Consider the following 25,765-nt stretch of genomic DNA (forward strand, 5'->3'; position numbering starts at 1 on the left):
AGTCAGTTACAAATTTGATTGATAATTGTATTTGTAACTACCCAGGAAACACCATTTATAATTTTTGTAAAGATGTACCTCCAGTTCAACATCTCTGTCCAAATTTTCCTTTGGACTATTTAATAAAGTAACTTGTAATTCTGCGAATTTACTACTACATAAAATGTATCAATCAAAATTTTAGTAAACCTCTAATAAAAAAAATGAAAAATTAAATATGTGTAATTTGTTATTAGGTATTTTATTTTAACGAAAAATTAATAAATACTTGGCAATTTTATTTTAATACATTAATTATTTAATTTATCATCCCGTTTAGACAGACACTATTAATTAAGTGAAAATTGTGATAAATGTAGGTGTAAGCATTTTATGTTCATGTTCATTCAATATTTCGAACTGGCAACACTTTCTTCAGATATCAATTTTTATTGTCCAATCTGGCAACGTTTAGCATCCATTTTAAATGGACAAGGTCAACGGCGGCATTTGTACCTTATCAAAGAAGTGTCGCATATGGGTTAGATATGGTATAAGTTACCAAAAACGATTGTCATTTTTGACATGCTTTTTGCAAAAATTCTCTTTTATCAATTGGAAAAGCTAAGCAAATATGAACTAAAAATTTAATAAAAAAAACTAAAAGCTAATTTTTTCGACCATTTTGATATTTGAATATTTTCTCAGGGGAGTCTCAAATCGAAAAAATGTATTGGAAGTACCCCCTCTAATTTGTAAACACCTCCTTAAAATATTTGCACATCATTATGAAACACCCTGTATATGTACAGTTACTCTTATTTAAGATTTTTTGAGCATATTACAATATCCTAATACGATATTAGAAAAAAATATCTACCTATCCATTAACATTCATTGTTCGTTGTTTACTAAGTTTCAATAGGAATAATCCTTTTCTACTGGTGTGCCAAATTTGATTTCAATTAGTTCACTATTTTGAGTTATATTGAGAATATTTTGCAACAGAAAACGAGTTTTGTGAAACTGGAACATCGCAGTGACATCAAATGTTTAACAAAGGAACATAATAGCCCTAAAATATTCACGATCAGTTGCAATATATGGGGACGAAACTGAATCATTTTTTAAGTAAATTATTATTAATCCAGACAGTTTCGGTGGGATCCTGAGTCCATTAAAGATAACCAAAGTGGAAGGTTTTCAGACTCAACCAGTCCTGATGTTCGTAGGAAAGTGTAAACAGTGGTGGTTTGAAAGTTAGAATGAGAACTGCCTCCAAAAAAGGGCTGCACATAATTTTCAGTTTAGAAACTCATGACCATCGTGTTTTGAAACCAAGCAGGAATTAGTCTTGTTGTTATCCAGCCCATCTCCTGCGTCTGTGACTTCTTTAAGCCGGAGATTTGACTGACTCCATCTAAATTCATTTTACTTAGAAATTTGAAGAAGCACCTCTGTCAGAGATATATATCAATTTGCAGGCGATAACTAACTGAACTGAAGAGGATATTGATGGTTGTTTTGCCAACACAAATATTTTTTCTAATGGAATAGTGCGGAATAGTAGTTACAGGGTAGGTGGCACAAGTGCGTTAATGTTAAGGCAGGTTAAAAAATAAAATCTTAATATATTTTTTTTCATTGTCAGAATTGAAAACATTTGCAATACCCTGGTAATAAGTGTATTTATTGTACCAATATGGTGCACCATAAAAAGGTGCAAAGAAGCCTTCCTCAAGCTTTTAGTAATTTATTATTTGATTATTGAAATATGTACACACCTTTGAACATTTGAATACACCACTGAGATACTGGTAGTTGGGGAAGTTGGTTAGCACACTGCACCTAATGAAAGGTGTCATACATGAAGGGGACATACCTAGGTATTTCCCAAGGTAGGGAATCGGCGAAGTAATTTTCATATGGAGAAGCAAAGACAAAGAACATCAAACTGAAACAATTCTGTGATCAATTGTTTCAGTTTGCATAGTAGTCATGAATTGTATAAAAATTAAAAATTATAACAAAAATAGCGAATGACCCAAAACAATATTTAATAATGTAGGTTGTATTTAATGAATTATTAAAAAAAAATAAAAACAATACATTGGCAGAGAATGTAAAACTTTTTCTCTAGTTACAATATTTCCTCCTTTTACAAGGAGCTGTCTATGTAACGAGTACTCAAAATAATTCTTTGACAAACGAATCTGGATATTTACGGAATAAGCTGGTGCTTCCGTCAAAGCATGGTACGTATTAAGATGCCTTCTGATGACGCGAATTTTAGCGAGTATTTAGAAATCCAGTTACTTCAATCTTGAGGAGGGTGCCACAAGACGAGTTGTCATTAATTTTCAAATAGGAAAGTGTGGTATCTATCTATTTACCCCTCAAAGGTAAATAAAAATTTGTCGCCTTTTTCTTTTAAGTATTGCAAGATATTTCCCAAAGAGTGAATATACCTACTAAAAAATGACTAGTAGTATTATTAAAAAATGTTTTGTTTCTTTAAATGTTCATTTTTTTCATTTTTCAGATAATAAATTAATAGGCAAAATAATTACACTGTCACTTGGCGCCCAGCTGCTCTCTTTAACAATTTTTGGATATCCTCAAAAATCCTGAATTGATTTCATTGGGCGACGATATACAGGGTGTCTCACGGTGACGACCCATTAGAATGATTTCAGCGACTACTTCGATTTGAATTTTCAAAATTTGGGATACCGGGTTTTCAGGCATGCCCTCAACTAAAATAATTATTAATACAAAATTGTCTTTTATTTCTAAGCATAAGTAATTTTTTTTCAACAACAGATTAATTAAAATTGAAAAAAAATTACATGATGACAACCAGTATTAAAAACACTTTCGAATGAGGTGTCACTCGACCTAGAGTGCCATTTAAGATTCTAAAGTTGAATGTGCCCCCGCGAGAGGGGTTGTTTTGGCGAGTCTGTATTTAACGCTAAAATGTGTCCCCCTCGAAAACAAAATTGATGTGTCGCGGCAATTTTAATATTTTGGTACGGAGTTCAAAATAATCTGGGTGCAAAGTTTTCAATGGTACACCCTGTATGTGCATAATTTACTGCAAAATTTACAAATGTTTGTAGGCGAAGCAATGGGTAGTAAAGCGGGATTTTTTTACCGCAACTTCTACGCCAATGACCTAATAATTATTTGGTATTCATTTTTAGATTCCGTGGACAATTCTACATTAAAAAGGTATACTTGTTGAATATCAGTACAGTGTATCGTTCTGCCGAAAATCTCAGTCGAATAGGAGACCGTTCTTTTGATAAGAAATTTAGTTTCTTAAGGATAGGAAATAAATTTTAAATTAATATTATTATAATGTGATGTATTACTTTAGAATTCAAAACAATATTAAATAATGTCTCTGCATCGGCAAAACGAGTAGTAAATTTTAAATATAACCCCTTGTGTGTTATTTATTGCATTCGTAATGTGGTGAATTCCTTCTCTGAGCTCATTTTTTTTTGTTGCGCTGGAGTGAAGTGGACTGCATGTTTAATGGCATCTTCTCTAAAATTTGATTTGTGTCATTCTGAAGCAATTATAGGTATCACTGCTCATTCAACGGTGTGTTTGTTTCAAACAGATACATTCTGCGTTGTGCGTCCATTACATTATCCGTACACAATGATTGCCACAAATAAACAACTAAGCAATAATAGACTTATCTGTCACCAGGAACTGTCATTTTATTTTTAAAATTTGAAATATTAGTGTTTGTAAAAAAATTGATGAATATTCAAGATTTTTCATTCAACTGAGATTTTCGGTAAAACGATATCCTATACCGATTTTCAACAAGCATACCTTTTTTATGTAAAATTGTCCACGGAATCTAAAAATGAATCCCAAATGATTATTACGTCATTGGCCTAGAAGTTGGGGTAAAAAATCCTGCCTTTCTTTTCATTCCTACGCCACTGGCCCACAAAAATTTGTAAATTTTACAGTAAATTATGTACATGTGTAAATGTTAACACCACACCAAATTTGAATCAATTTGTTATAAGCATAGCAAAGATTTCATAATTAATATGATTTTTAAAACCAACCAATACGGCCCTGTACAGTGAAAACCGTGAGACTTAGACCCTTGCTTTATAAGGCAATTCTGAATTATTTATTGAGTTCTATTTGTGGTTAAAGTTTGATTCACTCGAACTGAAACACTGTAAATAAAAATTGTCTTTGTTATTGTTTATTAATTTTTACTTACTAAATTGAAATATATTTCCATTTTGTATTATTTTCTTTACTAAATGTGTTTTACGAAAATTAAAGAAGTCCCCTATTATTTGATAACGGAGATAAAAACGAATCTCATATTTCTTTCATTAAATTTTGACCGTTGCTGGTTGAGAATTGTCAGAAACGAGGTAAGTATTAAATGTTATATATATATATATATATACAGGGTAGGAAAGTACCGATGGTCTATCTGAAGTTACGTGAGAGCGATAAAGTAAGCCATAGAAATCCATGCGATAGAGAAGGATGGCTATAATGAAGGCCTCGCATAGTCACCGCCCGTTTCGCCCTTCCACAAATAAGATCCACTTCTTATTTGTGGAAGGGCGAAATGGGCGTTGACTATTAGACGCCTTCATTATAGCCATTCTTGTCTATCACATGGATTTCTATGGCTTACTTTATCGCTCTCACTTAACTTCTGATAGACCATCGGTACTTTCCTACACTGTATATCTCATCTGTCGTATCATTTTAGTCAAAAGAATATATAGTTTTGAAAAAAGAAAAGAGATAATATTTTGCAAAGTCAACAGCATATGTCGTATATATCATATTTTGAAAGTTATGTGCTAGTATTTGTCTACTTCTGATTGTGTGGTTTCAAAATTACAAGCGAAAATATGTTCGCTAAAAATCGCTAAATTGGTCTTTGTTAATCCACTGTGTGGTAAAATACCAAAAGAAAAAATAATGTTCAATATGATAAAATTGGTATTTCCTTTTAAAATAACTATAAAAACTAAGTACCTATATTATCTAAATAAAAATATGTATTAAAACTTGAGGCGCCACTTTTTGTTTTGTGTGTTTGAATTGGTCGTTGACATTTGATGAACATTTAAAATAATTGAAGCGTAGTGGAACTGTCAAAGGGATAAGTTTAAATAATATTTAAGACAAATTTTCTAGAAAGTAGTAACTCTTTCGAAACAAGTTTAAAACAATATATTCCGTTAAAACAATAAAGCGATAATGGCCAGTTTGGATTTTTTGAATTTTTGTGTACGGAATTGAGGGTGTGTGGGGAAGGAATCCACAAGTTAGATTTTTTTTTATCGTTTTCGGATTCAGCAGAAAATATTACTAAGAGATTGGTGGATTGATTGGCTAGTTTGGATTTTTTTATTTTTGGGAAATTGAGGGTGTGTAGGGGAGAATCCATACCTCAGAGATTTTCTTTCTATTATTTTCGGATTCACGGAAATTTTACTAAAGATAGGATTGGGTGGCTAGTTTGGATGTTTTTAATTTTAATTTTTGAGGGGAATTGAGGGTGTGTCCCCCCACACACCATGCAATCCCTACGTCAGATTTTTTTTTATTATTTTCGGATTCAGCGGAAAATATTACTACAGATAGGTAGGGTCATGTCTCAAAAATACACGATTTTTTTTTTCGGGCCGTGTTATTTAATATCACCTCCTCTAATATGCACAGTGCACACAGATATACACTTCTGAATATTTGAATCCAGGTTTTATTTCGTTCATATAATCGCGAATATGTGCCAGACAATACTATATAAACACCAGAAAGGGTGCAGTAAGAAATACTACTCAATTCAATTTCTATTAAGACGTTTCCTCAGGATTGCGAAAAAAATTAATTAATTTGGAGTGGCTTTTCTCTTGTCCGATTTTTTTGTTTACTCTATTATAAAGGTTTTAAAGTATTTCAAATAAATTCGAAAAATGTTTCCCTAAAAAATTCGTATTAAATGAAGTCAAACAATGTTCTTGGGTAGGTCCCAAAAATTTGGACATGCGACAGATATTTAATCACACATATTATTAACTGTGAGTATTGTTTGAAGCAACTACTCTAAAGGCTACATGCCCCTATTAGGATTCAATTATACCAGCAATATCTAGTAAATAGTTGGTAATTAATAACACAGACCCACAAAAATAAAAAAATCGTGTGTTTTTCAGACGCGACCCTACTTATCCCACCTTAGTAACATTTTCCACTGAATCCAAAAATGATAAAAAGAAAAATTTCTGACTTACAGATTCTCCCCCACACATCCTCAATTTCCCCCAAAAATTAAAAAATCCAAACTGGTCATCCAACTTAGGTACTTGTCTTTAGAAAAATTTGCCAAATCCGAAAATGGCGAAAAAATTATTTGGACGTGAAGGATCCCTCCTACTCTGCCGTATCTCCCACTCCCACTCTCAAAAATAAAAATAAATACAGATCAGACGTAGCAACCACAGGTGGCAACCGATATAATTTTTATAAAATTTGTCGGTAAAACCAAAATTAACTAATAACCTCGCTCCCAAATTGGCATCCCAGCAAATTTTTGAGTGGAAGCTTACTGTTTTCCAAAATGTTTTAAGGTCTTGAGTAACTTTAAGCTAGGTACTATACGCAAGGTATTTTCTAAAATATTTTAGCATTTTAATTTCGCAATCAATCAAAATGCGAGTTCAAGCCTTTTATTTTTTAAAGAAACAAGTGGGGGATATGGATGAGTAGGGGAGATCCCTCACGTCCAAATAATTGTTTTGCCATTTTCGGAATCGGTGAATTTTACTAAAGACAGGTAGGTTGGATGGCCAGTTTGGATTTTTTGAATTTTTGGAAGGAAGTGAGGGTGTGTGGAGGTGAAATCTTAAGTTAGAAAATTGTCTTTTTATCATTTTCGGATTCAGCGGGAAATATTACTAGAGACAGGTAGGTTGGATGGCTAGTTTGGATTTTTTAATTTTTGGAGGGAAATTTTTATTTGTATCATTTTCGGATTCAGCGGAAAATTGTACTACAGATAGGGTCACATCTCAAAAACATATGATTTTTTTATTTTGTCGGCCTGCGTAATTATTTAAAGTAAAAACAAAAAAATTATGTCTAAAATATTATTAATATACACATACACATACCTGAAATAGTGAAATTGTTAGATAGGTGATATTTCAAAGAATTATCTTGCATTTTTGTTGTTCTAACATCACCCTCAACACGGACTAATACGTATATACTGGGTGTAACTTTGAGTGGGGATCATATTTATACAGAGGCTTCCTTTGACCTTTAGAAACATGTATCAATAGATTATTTTTTCAAATTCCGTCGTAAAAACTTATTTTCTTTTAACCTTTTATTAGTAATTTTCGTACCCCGCCGCTGGACAAGTTAGTGTAACCTCAAATAACGGCGCGCTTTAGTCGCACAATTGGTAACTGAGCTGTGCATTGTTGCCAAATCTTATATTTAAAGGAAAGGTTATTAAAAAGTAAATTTCCACACCACTCGCCGTGAGGTACTGCTCTTTGGTACGTTACTTTTGTAGAATGGGTGTTCACCACGAGCCCTATCATCCCACAGAATCGAAAGTTTAATTATTTTAAATAAGATAAACTATGAAACAGTCTTTGACAAGTAACCTTACAGAAAACTCAAGCAGTAATCAATAATGATAAATGAAATAATCTGTTTACTCACCTGCTTTTTATAACATTTCACTTTTGTTGCTAATCTACGAGTACTGGCACCAGGATCCTCTTCCACGGCGTTTAAAATTTCTGGTTCCTAATGTCTCATTCTCTGAATTTGTTGTCATCCAACATTAGCGTTTTGGCGGTCAAAGCTCCCATAATCTCTTAAATGTTGAACCAATCTGACAAACATTTTCTTATTCAGTACTTGTAGTCGACTAATTTATCTGATATCATCTTTGCTCCTGACAAAAAGTAGGCTCTAACCATAAAATTCTTTTTTCAATCGTATACATGTTTCTTATAATGTACAAAAACTTGAAACTAAAACATAAAATTACACTGTATCGTCACTGAACATTGAAATAAATAATTTTATAAGATTATACACTTACACCACACTTTATGAACACCCTACCCCGAACCGATAAAGTCGAAGACTAAACAAGGATGTAACCAAATGAAACAGTACAGTATTCGGCCATTCCCGTATTATATCAGGTGCGAGGACAGTCAGCGTATCCGTTTTCAAAGGCATGCCGCAACAGAACAGCGATTTGTAATGTGCGTCCACATTAACGTCAAAAAAATATAATGACTGTAAAATATCATTAGTTAATATTTAATAAATCATGTCAAAATTTTTGTTTGTCTTTAAAAACGATAGAATATTTTAACGCTTCGTTCAAAGTGATATCAAAAAAGTATGGTGACTTTAAAATAACAAGTCGCTAAGTTATACAAATTCAATTTGTTTTAATATTATTTTTCATTGTCGTTTCCCCGCTTTTAAAAATTAATTATAAGTCGACTATTTATTTCATTTAAAAAATAATAATTTCGGATTCGCGTTCAGGGAACACGTACTATTACCCTTAAAAATCTGATCCCCACTTAAAGTTACACACTGAGCCACACTGTATACAGGGTGTCCCATGATGACGGCCCATTAGAATTATTTCAGACTACTTTGATATGAATTTTGAGAATTTGGGATACCGGGTTTTCGGGCATGCCCTTCTCAACTAAAATATTGGCGTCCACGTACCACTTCCGATTATACCGGAAGTCTCCATCAACTTGCTTATTTTAAATGGAATACCCTATATATTATTGCAATTTTGGATTCCTATCTATACTTTCAAAGTGGCTTAATTGCATACAGGATGCTAGAAATTTAATGCCGAGTTTAGTTAATTTCAAACCTTCATAAGTCAGTTTTTTTAAATGGAACACCCTGTATGTTTTTCTATATTCTGATATATTTATTCTCTTTCGAACGGTATCAGGGTTCCCAATACCTATCTCTTCTAGTTTTTAAGTTATCTACTATTTTTTTGTAATCACCTAAAATCATGTAATTTCTTGCGAGGATAGCTGTGGAAATAATTCTAATGGGCCGTCACCATGAGACACCCTGTATATATGAGTATATACACAGTGTGGTCCATTAAGAACTAGGACGTATATATACAGGGTATTCTATGTCGAAAAAGATTACCTTTTCTTTATATAAACGTGGGCCCAAAAAATCTTCCTAAGGAAGTTATAGCCATTTAAAGAGACCACTCTGACGATGTTTTTTTTTAAATAACTCCAAAACCAGTCGAGATAAATTTATGAAATTTGGTAACTTTACTATAACTTTTTATGCTTTGACCTTTTTTATTTTTGACTGAAAAGTAAGAAATTTCAGAGATTTTTTATTAAAAAAAGGTACTCCTGGTTCAGATTGGTAAAATGTTCAATTTTTGTGTAAAAAAGTCATTTGCATTGACACTTCAGTTATTTACTTTCTGCAATTGTTATTTTCACAGAAATTTATTACTTTTAGTAAATTATTATATGACAAAATAAAAAAACAATTGAAATTATTAAATAGTAATACAATAAACTAATAAAAATAATTGAAAACCACACTGTTAAGAAAATTTATCTTTATCTCGATAGTAATTTTTATATTAAATGCTTAAAAAGATTTCCATTTTGCCGTTTTGAAAAAATAAATGAGTCTTTCTAATAGTAACATTTTTTTAATGTGTGAAATTAAAACTAAATAAATATTTGAGCCTCAGAATATTTTTATACATGAATAAACAAACAGATACTGACATAAAATTTTTCAGAAACCGGATTAGGAAATACGCAGCAAAAAGTTACGAAAATGATAAAAATTCGTATGTAATACAAACAATTTTTAAAACAGAAGTTATTTGTTATCAGTCCTAAAAGTTTTCAATCTAAACTGCTTATGATCTTTTATAAAACAGTTTCGTCCTTTAAATTCCTTTAACCGTCTTAGGTCGATTGTTCGAATAATTGAATTGGAGGCTTCTCTGCATTACAAAAGGTCAGTAAATCTTAACATATTTTGGCCGAAATTGCATATATGTATAAAGTACGATTTTTTGTGATTATTGTTGGTTTATCTCAAGATACGCCGGTTGGTAATAAATATTTGACTACCTTTCTAAAATAGTTCATTTGATGACATGTTGACATTACACTGTTATGTTATGTCTTATAACATAAGAGTGGGTTAAAATACAGGGTGTTTGGAAAAGTTTATACAAAATTTAAGGGGGTGAAAGTAGAGCCAAGAATAGTACAAAACCCCTCCAAAGGGGTCTTATCAATTGGATATTTTTTAAAATATCTTTCTGATTAAGATAACGGAAAGAAAATTGTAGGTAATAATCATACCATAAGGGTCTTTAACGACCATAAGTTTCATCTAAAATATAAATAATGATAGTTTTGTAACTACATACTCTTAACCTTAACAGAAATTTTTCGATTTTTTATTCATTTGAATCATCAAGCAAATAATATTATTATTTAATAAATTAAGACTTTTTTGAAGAAAAAATGTCTCGAATTTTTTTTTCGAATTCTGCGTAGTTAGAAATAATTATTTTTTACATAATGTATGGCTCAGAACAGTAAAAAACATTTTTACATTGTAGGTATCGTTCATAGTCACAATTTCCTTGTAATGATACTAATTATTGTCACTTTCGCGTGCTATGATTTAAATTCTTGTTTCTTTATTTTCTTAGTTGTGATCTTTGTGCTCAACTTTCCATTTCATTCGATTTTTTTTACAACCATGAACCATCATGCTTTTACTAACCGTGAATATGCCTATATGCATTTTATTTATGGTTTCTGTAATGGAAATAGTCTGGCGGTTCAAAGAGAGTATCGGCAACGTTTTCCTGATAGAAGGCAACCTTCTGTAAGATTGTTTCGGAAAATTCATGCAAGAGCTATGGAATCAGGAGCCTTAACTCCAAGATATCGTGAATGTGGCCGTCCAAGGAGGCGTAGGTATAATTTAGAAGTAATTTTAAGATTTTTTTAACGTAATCCTACTGCGAGTATAAGAAGAGCGTCTGTTCGCTTTAGAACAAACAATACTTATGTATGGCAGTTGCTTAGGGAAAATGGATTATACCTTTACCATTTTCAAAGGGTTCATGGTATGCTTCAAGAAGATTATGCTGCCCGCCTTCGTTTTTGTCGAACAATTCCTGGTCGCCAACAAGATAATTACACTTTCATATCAATTGGCGTTATCAATTTGCACAATCCTCATACGTAGTGTAAAGAAAATCCCCATGCCACTGTTGAAACTCGTCATCACCGGGGACTTTCGGTGAATGTTTGGGCCGGCATTGTTGGCAATCACTTTTTGGAACCATTCTTTCTACCGAATCGATTGGAAGGTGTTGAATATCTAAGCTTTTTGAAAAATGATCTTCCAGGCCTGCTAGACGATATTCCTCTTGAACTACGAGCAAACACGGTTTTTTGCAAGATGGAGCTCCTCCACATTATGCTCAGCAAGTGCGGGATTTTTTAAATGGATCATTCCCGGGAAAATACATTGGTCGTGGAAATGACGTACCCATACCATGACCACCTCGTTCGCCGGATTTAAATGCGGATAATTTTTATTTATGGGACGATGTAAAAATAATGGTATATGCTACGCCTGTGACTACCTCTGAAGAGTTGCGGCAACGTATTGGTGAATCTTTCGTTGCCATACGAATTCAACATGAAATTTTTCAGCGTGTTCGATTCAACTTTCTAAGAAGATTACGTGCCTGTATTTCGGTCCAGAGTGGACAATTTGAGTCATTGCTTCGCACTCGGAATTAAGATTTTTTATGTTTTTTACGCATTTTATGTTTCAGTTATAACCTAAAATCCAAAATAAAAATTTATTTAAGTTTTTATTTGGATTAGAACATAACAAAATTGGAAACATAATATCATCTAATGCAAAAAAATGTTACTTGGTATTTTCGAGGCAAAAAAATACTTACCGAATTTTTCAAATTTTCCATTAAACAAAGATAAGTCAGTAAAATATTTTCTTACATTATAATCAAAACTTTTCTATGCGTTGCAACATTTCACGAACATATATATTTGTGTGCTTAAATATTTATCATTTCTATGTAAATACAATAATATAAATAACAGCAACCATTTTTACAATTTTATTATCTGTGCAGTGTCAATAAAATATTAGCTTACTTATTATGGAAATATTATTATGAAAATATGTGGTGGATATTATAAAAAGAATTACTGCATTTTCGGATTCTACGTGAAATTTGAGGATCACTTTATTAAATATTCCTTATACCTAGGAATTATAGAATTTGATATTAATTTTTAAAGAAAAAATTTGACAGATGCAAGGGTCCCCGGAGATGCTAGTAACTCTTTTCAGGAGCGTGATATCAAGTGGATTTTTAATACCTGTAAAGGGCATAGGTAACACTAAATTATGCTATACCAACAAATTAAAACATAATACTAGTTGTTTAATTTTTATTAAATATTTTAATTTGTTGGCATACCATAATTTAGTGTTACGTATGCCCTTTACAGATATCAAAAATCCATTTGATATCACGCTCCTGAAAAGAGTTACTAGCATCTCCGAGGACCCTTGCATCTGTCAAATTTTTTCTTTAAAAATTAATATCTCAAATTCTATAACTCCAAAGTACCTATAGGGAATATTTAATAAAGTGACCCTCAAATTTCACGTAGAATCCGAAAATGCAATAATATATAGGGTGTTCCATTTAAAATAAGAATGTTGACATCCGGTATAACCGGAAGTGTTACAGGAACGAAATTATTATATTGAAAAGAGCACACCCAAATACCATAGTGTGCCTATTTTCAAAATTGAAATTGAAGTAGGTTCTGAAATAATCTAATAGGACACTCACTGCGAGCCACTCGGTATAAGCTGATATAAGCTTTATTATGCCAAAATATATATCGCATTATAACAATGTTTACATGGATGTTATAGTCATATTTTAATAAATATGTTTTATTTATTGCAATATTTTTTTAAAAAAGCATTGTAGTATATGCACCAAAATGCAAATTCGACAAATTTATAAACATTTGCAGAATTACAAAATAAAATTCAATCGCCCTTCCAAGTGTACAATACAAATGCTAATCTAGGTATTACCAATTTTTCTTTTTTAAATATACTTACAATTTAATTGTGAATCTATACCTTACCTATTTATTTCATGTCTAAAGGGTCCCACAGAGTACAGACTTGAGCCGCACGAATCTGCACGAACATGCCAGACACATAGAAGAAGAAAAAAGCGGTTTCACCGTCGTAGAAAAACTGTTTCGGTTAGATATAATGACTTTCTTGGTTCGCGCGATTTAGTCCGTACGGTCCTATTCGCACTAATGGAACGAAGTATGTGGGGCCCTTAACAAAATCGATGATTGGAATATAAAAAATTCTAAATTTGTTTAAAAACCGGACATAATTTATCAGTAAAAATAATATAAAACAACATTCAGTTCAGTAGATTGCAGAATAATGGCGGTTTTCCACTAAACGGACAGTTGAGTTTATGTCCTGTTTGTGTTTTCTAGAACAAAACAAAAACAAAACTGAAACAAACCCAAAACTCTTGTTTCCATCAAGCGGGCTATATTTTGTTCGAGTTTTGTTTTTGTTTTCAGTCCTTTTCCACTGGTTGTCGCGAGGAAGTCAGAACACATTTTTCCAGCCAACATGTTTAGAGAAGATTTTTTTATTCTTAGTTATGGCTGGTTTATACTGAAGTCCTTGGAAAAATAGTGTGTCTACAGTGTCCCACCTCGAACTCCATCGATGGATATCTGGGAAACTGCTCCAAGGATTTTCTTGAAATTGTGATGGTGTGATACGGACCGTGGAGCCCACCAAGTTAAAATATTTTCAAGGTCATCGTACTTCCGGTTACACCGGAAGTCGATACTAACTTTCTTATTTTAAATGGACCCCCCTGTATATTATTGCATTTTTGGAAACATTTTTCCATTTTTAAATTGAAAACATATAGCACACTCCATACTTAGGATTGACCGTTTCCTAGATATTTCGATTTTTAAACAAAAATTGACAGATGCAGACTGTCAGCAAAATTTAGTTTTCCCGGTTTATTTTTTTGTGCAAATTGGACATTTTGTAGAGAAATTGAATTTGACATGAAAATTTTCCAGTTATTATACAGGGTGGTCAAAACATTTTTATTGAATATGAAGTTCAGAATATGTGGAAAACTCGAAATTTTTAAATGGAAACCCCTAATTTTTTTGCAATAATATACAGAGGGTTCCATTTAAAATAAGAAAGTTAGTATCAACTTCCGGTATAACCGGAAATACGATGACCTTGAAAATATTTTAGCTTGGTAGGCTCCACAGTCCGTATCACGCCATCACAATTTCAAAAAAATCCTTCGAGCGGTTTCCCAGATATCCATCGATGGAGGTCGTGATATATGTACGCTTAAAATGTTTACTTGGTTAGTTTGTATCCTAGCCAAGTAAACACTTTAACCGTACACATATATATTTTTTAATAGCTATAATTCATTAATGATTAAAATATTGTTTTTGGGAAGAAGAAAACGCCAACATAGATATTGGGTTGGATCATTTAAATAGAAATCACAACACGACCGTTTCCACTAAACAGACTTGATTTTCAAAACACGTCGAAACATTTTCATGTGACCGGTCTTCAAAAAGTTTGCGAAAAGTTACAGTTTTGTTTTATTCGACACAAGTTTGTGTTTTGTTTTTGTTTTGTCCGTTTAGTGGAAAACCGCCTTTTTGAAGCGGGACCCGAAAAACAAAACTCCAACTGTCGCAAAACATGCCAGTCTTCAAAAAATTTGCGAAAAGTTACAGTTCTGTTTTATTCGACACAAGTTTGTGTTTTGTCCGTTTAGTGGAAAACCGCCTTTAGGTATCTACATACAAGAAAAAGTTATCTACATACAAAAAATTTGAGGTAAATTTAGTTACATTTATTTAGGGTAATTTCGAGGATAACGCCAGCAGTTTTTTTTTCAAATTTCAACTGAATAACTTTTAAGATACTATTGAAACTACAAAAATAATTTAAACATTCAATTTAATAATATCTCCTTGCAATTGACAAAACAAGGTAAACTTCTAATAATATAAATGTAGTGTAGCAACAATTTTTATTAAATCTTTGATTGGTTACCTTACCCTGTTTGCCGGGGAGTGTTGGTCATAGAAGAAGGATCAAGATCGCCAAGATAGTTAAATCTTTCCTAATCCACCTTTCCTTTTACTCGCAAGGGTTAAATTTTGTAGAATTTTCATCCACCCAATATCTACAAATATGGTTTTAAACAAAATCTTCAATTGTGAAATAATTTTCATCATAGGTATCAATTGCAGTTATTCAAGTGCCATCTGCACTTCCTTTATTTATATCTTCCTCAGCTTTAATTTTTTCTGCTCTTTGATAAGTTTTTTTCTTTTTTCACTTAACGCTTACATATTTTGAACACTTACTGGCTCCCGTTTTTTCTTTAGAAAGTTATGTAATTTTTATAAATCTCGTAAGTATCCATTTTTAATGCAATGAAGTTCAAACTCTGGACTTAGAGGGTATAGGAAATAGGGAGAGTTTCTGAGGACTAATTACCAGTAGCTTGTAAAAATTCGAACAATTCTGTTTTAAAAATACCTAACCTGGAAACATCGGTAGAAGAAGGAAGGTTAATAAAGACTAAGTAACAATACCTACGATAAATACAAAAAATGTTTAAAAAACGTCATCATTAAATATTGAAAAGGATTTATGTACCTAACTAAAACACAAATTGTGTGTATTTCTGAAATAAAAACGCCTAAATAACCCCCAATTATTTTTAATCCATAATTTGCTTAAGCATAATCCCTTCAGTAATACCGGTAGTTATGACTTACTGACGCCATCTAGTAAATTTTTACTAACAATTTTTCATCGTACAATGTAGGTATTATTACTCGGTATATTATTTTGTTTAATTCAAAATTAAACACATATGTACCCTAAAAACGAAGTAGATACCGATTTTAATACAAACTTTTATATATGTAGGTGCTTTTAGTCTCACAGTCATTGCAGAATAAAAAATATCGACATTCCTTCTGATCGAAATCGATAGATCGATGTGTCAATACAGTTATTAGAAACAAAAGTGCTTCAATTAATATTATTGAATGTTTTGTGAAAAAAAGAAAAACATAGACGAGGAAATATAATTTCAAGTAGGTACTACACCTAAACACTTATAGAACCTACTACCTAACTATGGAACAGAACCGTTGTGAAATGAACTGAACTCTGGGATGTGGCTTTGTGCGATGAACCAAAACGCCTCGAAAGAGTACCTACTTTTGACAGGCAAGCGATTTTTTCAAAGTTAATTAGTTTCTTTAAAAAAATATTTTCTGGAATTTCCGCTTTCCAGTTTCCTTCCTCAATTCAAGTAGATAGTGTATCATTTATTTCTATTCTCACTGGAATTTAAGTAAGTACAGTTTCATTATAATAAATAATAAAATACATGTTACTATTAATTATATTAAAAGCAATAATGACAAAAGGAATCAAGTAAATGTTTCGTTATACTTATAGTCGCTATAGTTACAAAATTGTCGTTTGATGACGTGGTGTGTACCTATTCTTTTACGACACCACTAAAATGTAATTGAATGTTGTATTTTTTTGTACAAATATTTATTTCTTAACGCTGGAGTTATAATAACAATATACAATGTATTTTGTACGGTAAAGTTTCTTAGGTTTCTATTTCTGACACATTTTATTGTGAACACGAAATAGATATATTATAGTTAGGTACCTATAGGAAATCCTATTGCGAATGATTTTTAAATACCTACCTACCGATTAATTTTACCTGAAGGTGGATATGAATATATTGTATGTAAAAAAATATAAGACGCAAGTCCCAGAATGCAAATTATTCTTTAAGAAACGATTTTTTCAGTTAGATTATTTAGATAACTTGGGTTTACCATCGCAACGTAAATTAAAAATATTACTCGTGCTATCCTATAAGAATACATACTTACTCTTACAAAATGCACACTTTAAAATAAAACCAGCTTAGAACCTGTAGAAAATTAGATACTCATATATTCTAGTTCATTGGTATACTTCTTCCGTCCTTATAACAGAATTTTATAATGCTAAAATAAGTATGATATTGTTGTAGTATTTGTAATAGTACGTACGTTTTAAAAGCGGAATGCAGTATTAAATATAGTGGTTAAATACAATTTTTTTCTATGAACATAATGCGTAGGAGTCAGCCAACTATCTTATCTACAATATTTTAGCAAATAGAAAGCAAAAAGTGTATTGAAAAATGTAAGCTGAAGGACAAAAGCAGTAAAATATAAAGTACCTTTCTGTCATTGATTATGCAATGCGTTTTAAACGCACTTCAAATTGTGAATTGGAAACTGTTCACACACACTGTGACGCAGTGTCGGCACTGATATGTGGTGCATGCACGGTGGCCGCAGCGTCGTCAACAATTTTGAAACCCCACTGTTCATGCAGCATGGGCAATTTCGCGGCGAGACAAGAAACCACCAACTAACGGTAATCAAAACGTTGTTGTCTCGCGCGCGGACCCGGAACTCCCCAATTTAGATCGGCCAATATGGCGGTCACAACACTGGTATGCACGTGGTGAATTACAATTTAAACACAAGAAGATGATCACTAGGTGCACAAGGCAAGCGACGGTAGGATGTGTTGTTGTGGGTGGCTATACCTGACCCAGCTTGTGTGACGTCGCCGGCCAACTGTCTGAGCGCGCTGTCAGTGCTACGAATGTCGGACCCGTTCGAGAGTAGTCGCCCCCGCAGCCCCTCCAAAATGTGTGAACGCATCGCCTTCAGGCGCCGCAACCGTCTCGACGGCGATGTCTCGTGCAACGTGCAGTCGCTTCCACTGCCCCCGAAACTTCAAATTGCAACCCGGCTGCTGCAGAATGCTATCAGTTTTCTGCTTTTCCTTCCTCATTCTATCATTCTTCCTCAGAGCACCGTTGTTGCGAGCGTTTCAGACGTCTCCTATTTTTGAACGTCATACGCAAAACAGTAAAATATAAATACATATTTATTTATAGTTAACAAAATATGTAATAAATATGTTATATAATCAATATAACATTTTTTATTTAATGTGGGGAAAATACTAAAATCTATTTAATTCAAATTTAATAATACCTAGGTAAGGTCACTGGGAAAATATGTACCAGACCTACTTATTCTTTTATTTGAAATTTATTCAATCCACTATTATAATTTACTTTTTAATTTAAAAAGTTGGTATGGTACCTAGGTAAACCATACATATATCTAAACTGTAAATTATCTAACTTAATGATTAATTAAGGGATCATATGAATAAATCGTATTTAATGCATAGGTATATACCTAAGTATAAATAATTAACAAATGGAATGGATTTACCTATATTTTATTTAACATTATTAATTAAGAATTTACTTTATGCTAAAATTATATTTAAGTTGCACTTGTTTTTGAAAATTTTTCTATTTTTTTATATATTCCTGACGGAAAATAACTCCAAATTACCATGCACATATATTTTAGAATTTTATACTATTATTTATATTATGATGTAGGAATTTTACTCATGTAAAATCTGTCTAATTAGAATAGATGTATCTCAATATTTTTATGGGAAATTTCGGGATACATAATAAATTCAAATCGTTAGAGCTGAATATAAGCATTTCATTCTAATACCCAGTCTGGTATATGTTGTGCAGATTTGTGCTAGATAACATGCCGTAATGAGCTCGCATGAGTCGCACGCAAATACTTTCTTTGCCCCCCGCAGTCCCCTCGTATTCGTTAATCGGACGCGACCTCGAAACGCATAACATCTCCTAAACCGTGGACGTGAATGTGTGCGCCGAGCACCTATTTCGCAATTCGCCAAAATGTTTATTCCAAATTTGCTACCACATAACGTGCCTTGTTCAGGGCCGGCGAGAGGTTGTATTTGCAATAACAGATCTCTGTAAAAAATGTTTAGTAGTTCGTTGTTATTAAAAATACTAGTTGTTTGTTTATATAATGTACATGTACCTTTTTAAAAATAAATAACTTAGATAATAGCACAGTTGGTCTTCTTGATAATTTTTTTTTATAAACATATTAGTTCAATAAAAATTTACTTAAGCGTGTTACTTAGACTACTGATTTTCATGAAAATATTTACCACGGAGTTGTGTTATGTTTTTATTTAACAATCAATTAATCAGTATATATACCGGGTGGCTCAAAGTGCCTATTAGATTATTTCAGAACCTACTTCGATTTAAATTTTAAAAATTGGCAGACTAGGGTTTTTGGGTGTGCTATTTTCAAATCTAATAATTTTGTTTCTGTGACACTTCCGGTTATACCGGAAGTTGACGTCAACTTTGTTATTTGAAATGGAACGTTCAGTAAATTTTTACATTTTTGGATTTTACGCTTCATTTTAAGGTGACTTTCATCAAGTTTCCCTATTCCTAAAATTATCCGTTTCGAGATATTTAGCTTTTTAGGAAAAAAAATTAATAATCGGAACCTACTTTAAAGCCGTGGGCATTCTACAGTTAGACAGATAAAGTAACAATATTTGCAGGAGCAGGAGCTAAATACTTAAGCTGCATATCTTCAGAGTTACCGAATTTTATACGGGGTGGTGATAATTCAATACCGAGTTTGATCCACTGGAAACCATCTAAACTTGATTTTTTGTAATGGAACACTCCGTATTTTTTTTTCAAATTTGGATGTGCCATATTATTCAACTTGTTTTCAGGAATTATAATGTTTTTCTTGTAGAAACGTAGTAAGAAAACATAACTTTATTGATGGATGTTTACGATAGAATTATGGTAGGCACTCTGGAAAGTTGCAAAATGATCAGAAATCACTTTTTCAACAAAATGAACTGAAATTTTATATTCTTGATAATCTTTTAGAGAAAAATAACTTTTCCTGAAAACATTTTCCCCTAGGATTGAAAATAAGGGCCAATTTGCAGTTTTCGTCTGCCCCTTGTATATAATAAACGTTTTATGAAGTTCAATTTTGATTTGACCACAAACGAAGGAATTTATTAAATTTAGACATCTCCTGTGGTGCAAACTTTTTGGATAGTGCTGTATATACGGAGTGTCTGGTAAGAATATGGCATACTCTTGGGAGTGCATAGGGGAGGTCAGAAATAACCCTAGATTGTAATAAAAAAACAATTCTAAAGTGCCCGTTAACGAAGATATAGAGCCCTAAAGCGATACCCAGCGATTTACCTTTTCGGCTCTAACTTTTGAACCGACGTGTATAATGTCATGAAATTTTAATGTAGGCCTTAAAGGCTCATAAAACCATACTACAGTAGATGTTTTACATTGTCAAGGAAGTCAGGAACGGACTAGCAACTACACTCGTTGGGTCAAAATGTTCACAAGTATCATTTTATAGATCTGAAAACTGAATTTTTAAATACATTGCTAATTCCTCTTTAACAGGGGTACTCTACATTTGTTTCGATATAATCAGCCGTTTTCGAAAATATTAAGTTTTTGTATAACACGTTTAAACATTGAATTTCGAAATTACTAAACTGTTAATAAACTATCAAGTTTATTACCATAAGCTAGTTAAACACAATAACTAATCGAATAACATCATAATTAATAATTCGTATTAAAATATTAAAATTTGTCATTATTATACATATCATTAATGCTGACAAGCTGACATACATCTAACTTATGGACAAGCACTCAGCAATTGTGTGGAGGCAAGAATAATTTATTCTGATACATTTCCAAATCACTTAAACGCAAGGATGTTAAAAAATCGAAAGCTTTGTTGCTGATTGTTTACTTGAGCAGATTTTCGAAATGGTTACTCTGTACTTCTAAACATTTCTATCTAATAAAGTGTTTAAGCTTTGTTGCAAGAATTTCAAATACATGGCACGATTTAATCTGTCTTCAAAAAAGAACGGTTCAATGTGATGATTTCCAATAATCCCCGCCCATATGTAAACCATGAACCTTTGTTGGTGCTTTGTCTGCCGTATTGCATGGGTAAAATTTATATTTTGCCTAAATCCTTGCAAAAACCATTTTGCGTAATTAACTCTTGCAGGATAATCAGCGGGAGACATGGCATGTACCTTTTAGACGTGATAAGAATGTAGCAGTTGTTCTAGAAAAGTCTCATGAACGTCTCACTTTGTCGTATGACCTTGGACCGACAGCCTTCTTATACTATTAAAGGGATTTTTAGCAATCTCATCCAGAATTTATTCCTCTAACTGAGGGTTCCTTGCTCTTCTTGGATACCCTTCTTCACCACTATGCTATGTGGCAAAAAACTTTCTAAAATGGATTAACAAGAGATTAGTAGTTATTTTTAGCATTGTAATTTATTTTTTCATCATAAACGTCTTAAACCTAAAATAATAACATACAGAGATATTAAAATTTTTTCATCCGGTGATTTTTTCATAGACATTAATAATATCGACTGGGACAACATATATTATATTAATAATATTGACGAGAAAGTTGAGTTTCTTAGTCAGAATTTAACGCACTTGACATACACGTTCCCTATAATAGTTCGCTTATCACTAAACCTTGCTCCTTGGTTTACTCCCACAATTAAGCAAATTATAAAAGATAGAAATTTCAAAAAAACTCATTGATTGGGTATCTTACAAGCAATTACGCAACCTTTCGGTTCAAGTTATTAGACGCGAAAAAGCAGGGTACCTTGCTTATCAACAAAATTGTAATAATTCGAAACTATTGTGGAGAACGGCGAGTAATATGAATATTAAAAAGAGTCAGGATTTGCATTTAGGTACCTACCTTATGAGTTGCGCAAGGTTGATATAATTAATGACTATTTCCTTTCTGTTTTCAGTCCTGCAAATAACTGTTCCGAAACTGTAAGTAAATACTTGTCCAGTCGATATAAAGAAAATATATGTTTTAATTTTACATTAGTTACTTATGATACTTTGAAAATTATAAATAGTCTTCAATCAAATGCTTGTGGATTTGATTCTATTTCTGCTAAAATGTTAAAATTGTGTGCCCCTGTATTATATGTATAAACATATTACAAATTTGATTAACTGTTGTTTGGAAACTGGTTATTTTCCTCAAAAATGGGAAAAAAAGTAAAGTAAAACCAATACCTAAAGTAAACAATCCAAAAAGTGTATCAGATCTTCGTCCGATTAGTCACATTCCTACTTTATCTAAAATTCTTGAAAAAGCAATTTATAATCAAATATATGTTGTTCAAATAACATTTTAAACTCTTTTCAGTCTGGCTTCAGAAAAGGCTTTAGTACAACAACAGTTTTATTGGAAACTACAGATAATATATGTAGGTCACTTGATTCTGGAAATGCAACAGCATTTATTTCTCTAGATTTTTCCAAAGCCTTCGACGAGCTAGACCATGCTTTGCTAATCTCAAATTAAAATTTTATGGGTTTGATGACACTTCGTTGCAATTTTTCAAATTATACTTAAGTATTCGCCAACAGATGGTAGTCATTGATAATGAAACTTCCGTGTTATCTTTCATAAGTTTCGGGGTGCCCCAAGGATCGATTTTAGGACCTATTCTTTTCTTGATTTATACTTGTGATTTATTCACTTGTATGAAGGCGTGTAATATACAGGGTGTTATTCTACATGAGAAAATAATGGCAGTTTGCTTATAAACGTATGTCCGCAAATGATTCGTTTTCCGAGATACGGGGTGTCAAAGTTTTTCTTAAAAACTGACGATTTAATTTATTGCTCTGAAACCGGTCGAGATGTGCAAATGAAATTTGGTGGGTTTTAAGAGGTAGTTATTGCGCATTTTTTGACACGCAATTAAGAATTTTATGTTCATCATTGGCGCGCGTACGGGTAATAATCTCAATTTTTTTAAAGAAAAAAATGGTACGCCACTGAGATATTACAAATTAAAAATCATTTTTGAATTCCTCGTTCAATTTGTGACAAAAAATCTCTCTTGCCTTTTCTTCGTATGGGGCGCCGTTTTGATGCAAAAAAATAAAACATCTTAACGCGTATTTTTTATTTCTTTAATACATTACCTAGTAGGCTACTGTCAACATTTGTCTGTTAAATACGAATATTTTTAAGAAATGTCAAATTAGCGTTTCGTCATTATTAATTTATTAAGCTTTTAGTTTGCTATAACATTAGTGTTAATAAGTAATTAATTTTTCTTTTATCGAAAAGAATGGAAAATTTTACAAATGCGGAATTGTCAGACATGCATTTTGTCTATGGTCGAAGTAATGGAAATGGTCGGCAAGCTCGACGATTGTATGCTGAGTTGTATCCAGGACGTAGGGTACCTCATCACACAATATTTGCTCGTCTTCATCAACGTTTGCGCGAAAATGGTTCATTTAAGAAACAAACGGTTGACTGTGGGCGCCCTCGAGAAGTACGAACTGTGCAACTAGAAGAAGCAGTTCTCGAGTTAATTGCGGAGTCACCTGAAACAAGTACTCGAAAAATTGCCAACATATTGAATGTAAGCAACTTCACTGTATTTAAAATTCTTAAAGAACAGCAATTGTATCCGTTTCATATTGAACGTGTGCAAGCTCTACTACCTAGAGACTTTTTTCCGCGCCTATTTTTTTGCCAATGGATTAATCATCAAATCGCTCAAATTCCTAATTTTTTAAATGCCGTTTTGTTTACTGACGAGGCTACTTTTGGACGACAGTGTATACGAAATTTCCATAACAATCACTTATGGGCTGAGGAAAACCCCCATGGAATCTTTGAAGCTCATTTTCAGCATCAGTTTTCCGTAAATGTATGGCTTGGGGTAATTGATGATCATTTAATCGGTCCATATTTCCTCCCACAACGACTAACAGGCGAATCTTATCTTAATTTCCTACAGGAAGAGTTACCTGTTCTTCTTGAAGAAATTCCTCTACAGCTGAGACAACACCTATGGTACATGCATGATGGTGCACCAGCCCATTTTAGCATTAATGTACGTAATCACTTAGACACAGTATATCCAAATCGTTGGATAGGTAGGGGAGGTACGGAACATTGGCCTGCTCGATCGCCGGATTTAAATCCTCTTGATTTTTGCATTTGGGGTTTTCTTAAGTCATTAGTTTATTCCACTCCCGTTGAAAATGTTGATGACCTGAGGAATCGAATTATAGTCGGCTGTGAGACAATAAGAAATATACCAGGAATATTTGCGCGAATACGACAATCAATGAGGCGAAGAGTTGAATCTTGTGTCACGTCTGAGGGAGGTCATTTTGAACATTTGTTGTAGCTTTGCGCCTTTTCAAAATTTTATTAGTGTTATTTTCTGTTATTGTTCTGGTTTAATGTTATTGTATTAGATAGTTCTTGATAATGTATTAAAGAAATAAAAAATACGCGTTAAGATGTTTTATTTTTTTGCATCAAAACGGCGCCCCATACGAAGAAAAGGCAAGAGAGATTTTTTGTCACAAATTGAACGAGGAATTCAAAAATGATTTTTAATTTGTAATATCTCAGTGGCGTACCATTTTTTTCTTTAAAAAAATTGAGATTATTACCCGTACGCGCGCCAATGATGAACATAAAATTCTTAATTGCGTGTCAAAAAATGCGCAATAACTACCTCTTAAAACCCACCAAATTTCATTTGCACATCTCGACCGGTTTCAGAGCAATAAATTAAATCGTCAGTTTTTAAGAAAAACTTTGACACCCCGTATCTCGGAAAACGAATCATTTGCGGACATACGTTTATAAGCAAACTGCCATTATTTTCTCATGTAGAATCACCCCCTGAAATTTGTCGTACTTATTTACTTAGGAATAAACTTTCTATCGCAGTGACAGACATAACCTTTATCTAAGGCATGTCCATCTTCTTCAATTACCAAGATTTCATACAGCTTTGTTTCAGACATCATAGCCGAATTCGGTATAATGGGTCCTGTACTTTACACAGTTTTAATGATACCAAGACTGTGCGATTAAAATTGGTCAAGTGATCGTTGGTTTGGTATTAACTGTTCATTGGATAAATTTAACGATACCATGTCAATTTTTAGTTTGTGATGTTCTGATTGGTATCAAAAACTAATACTCTGGAAAAATCATATATATCAATAAAAAAGAAAAAAACAAAATAACAAAATTTGTTAAAATACATAAAATACAAATAAATTATTACAATTTATTAATTATAACTATGTCTATCGTGTTCATAACTTATACTAAAGTGTTTTTCTCTAAGTTTATTGTAATGATCATAAACATTATTTTGTAACAAAATTGTAACAAAAATGCTATAGCAGGCATTTTAATATACATGGTACCTAAGTTATAAATAAGTGCAAAAAATTGAAACAAAGGTTTCGCAGATAAGAGCAGTCCAATCTATCGTTAGGTACTAAACTAAGGTATTTCCTTAAAATGTTGATGGTTCAAAATATTTTTTGTGTTTATTTTTTAGCGTAACTCCGTCACTTTTTAAAATATTTCAGAGAACCGTACCACAGGCGCAAAAATGGATATAAGCTTATATTCATACCTAAAACA

The 25,765-nt window shown here is 32.4% G+C and overlaps 1 protein-coding gene across 1 annotated transcript in view; it reads right to left on the reverse strand.

Annotated features, from left to right (window-relative positions):
- Window positions 1-17,895, reverse strand: part of LOC108908092 (zinc finger and BTB domain-containing protein 49) — a 191,739-nt gene extending 173,844 nt beyond the window's left edge. The window contains exon 1 of the mRNA XM_018712014.2: window positions 17,507-17,895. The gene's annotated coding sequence lies outside the window, so the exon portion shown is untranslated. The remainder of the gene's footprint in view (window positions 1-17,506) is intronic.
- Window positions 17,896-25,765: the final 7,870 nt, after the last annotated feature.

Source organism: Anoplophora glabripennis, unplaced genomic scaffold (genome assembly GCF_000390285.2).
Source record: "Anoplophora glabripennis isolate ALB-LARVAE unplaced genomic scaffold, Agla_2.0 scaffold439, whole genome shotgun sequence".
Lineage (NCBI taxonomy): Eukaryota > Metazoa > Arthropoda > Insecta > Coleoptera > Cerambycidae > Anoplophora > Anoplophora glabripennis.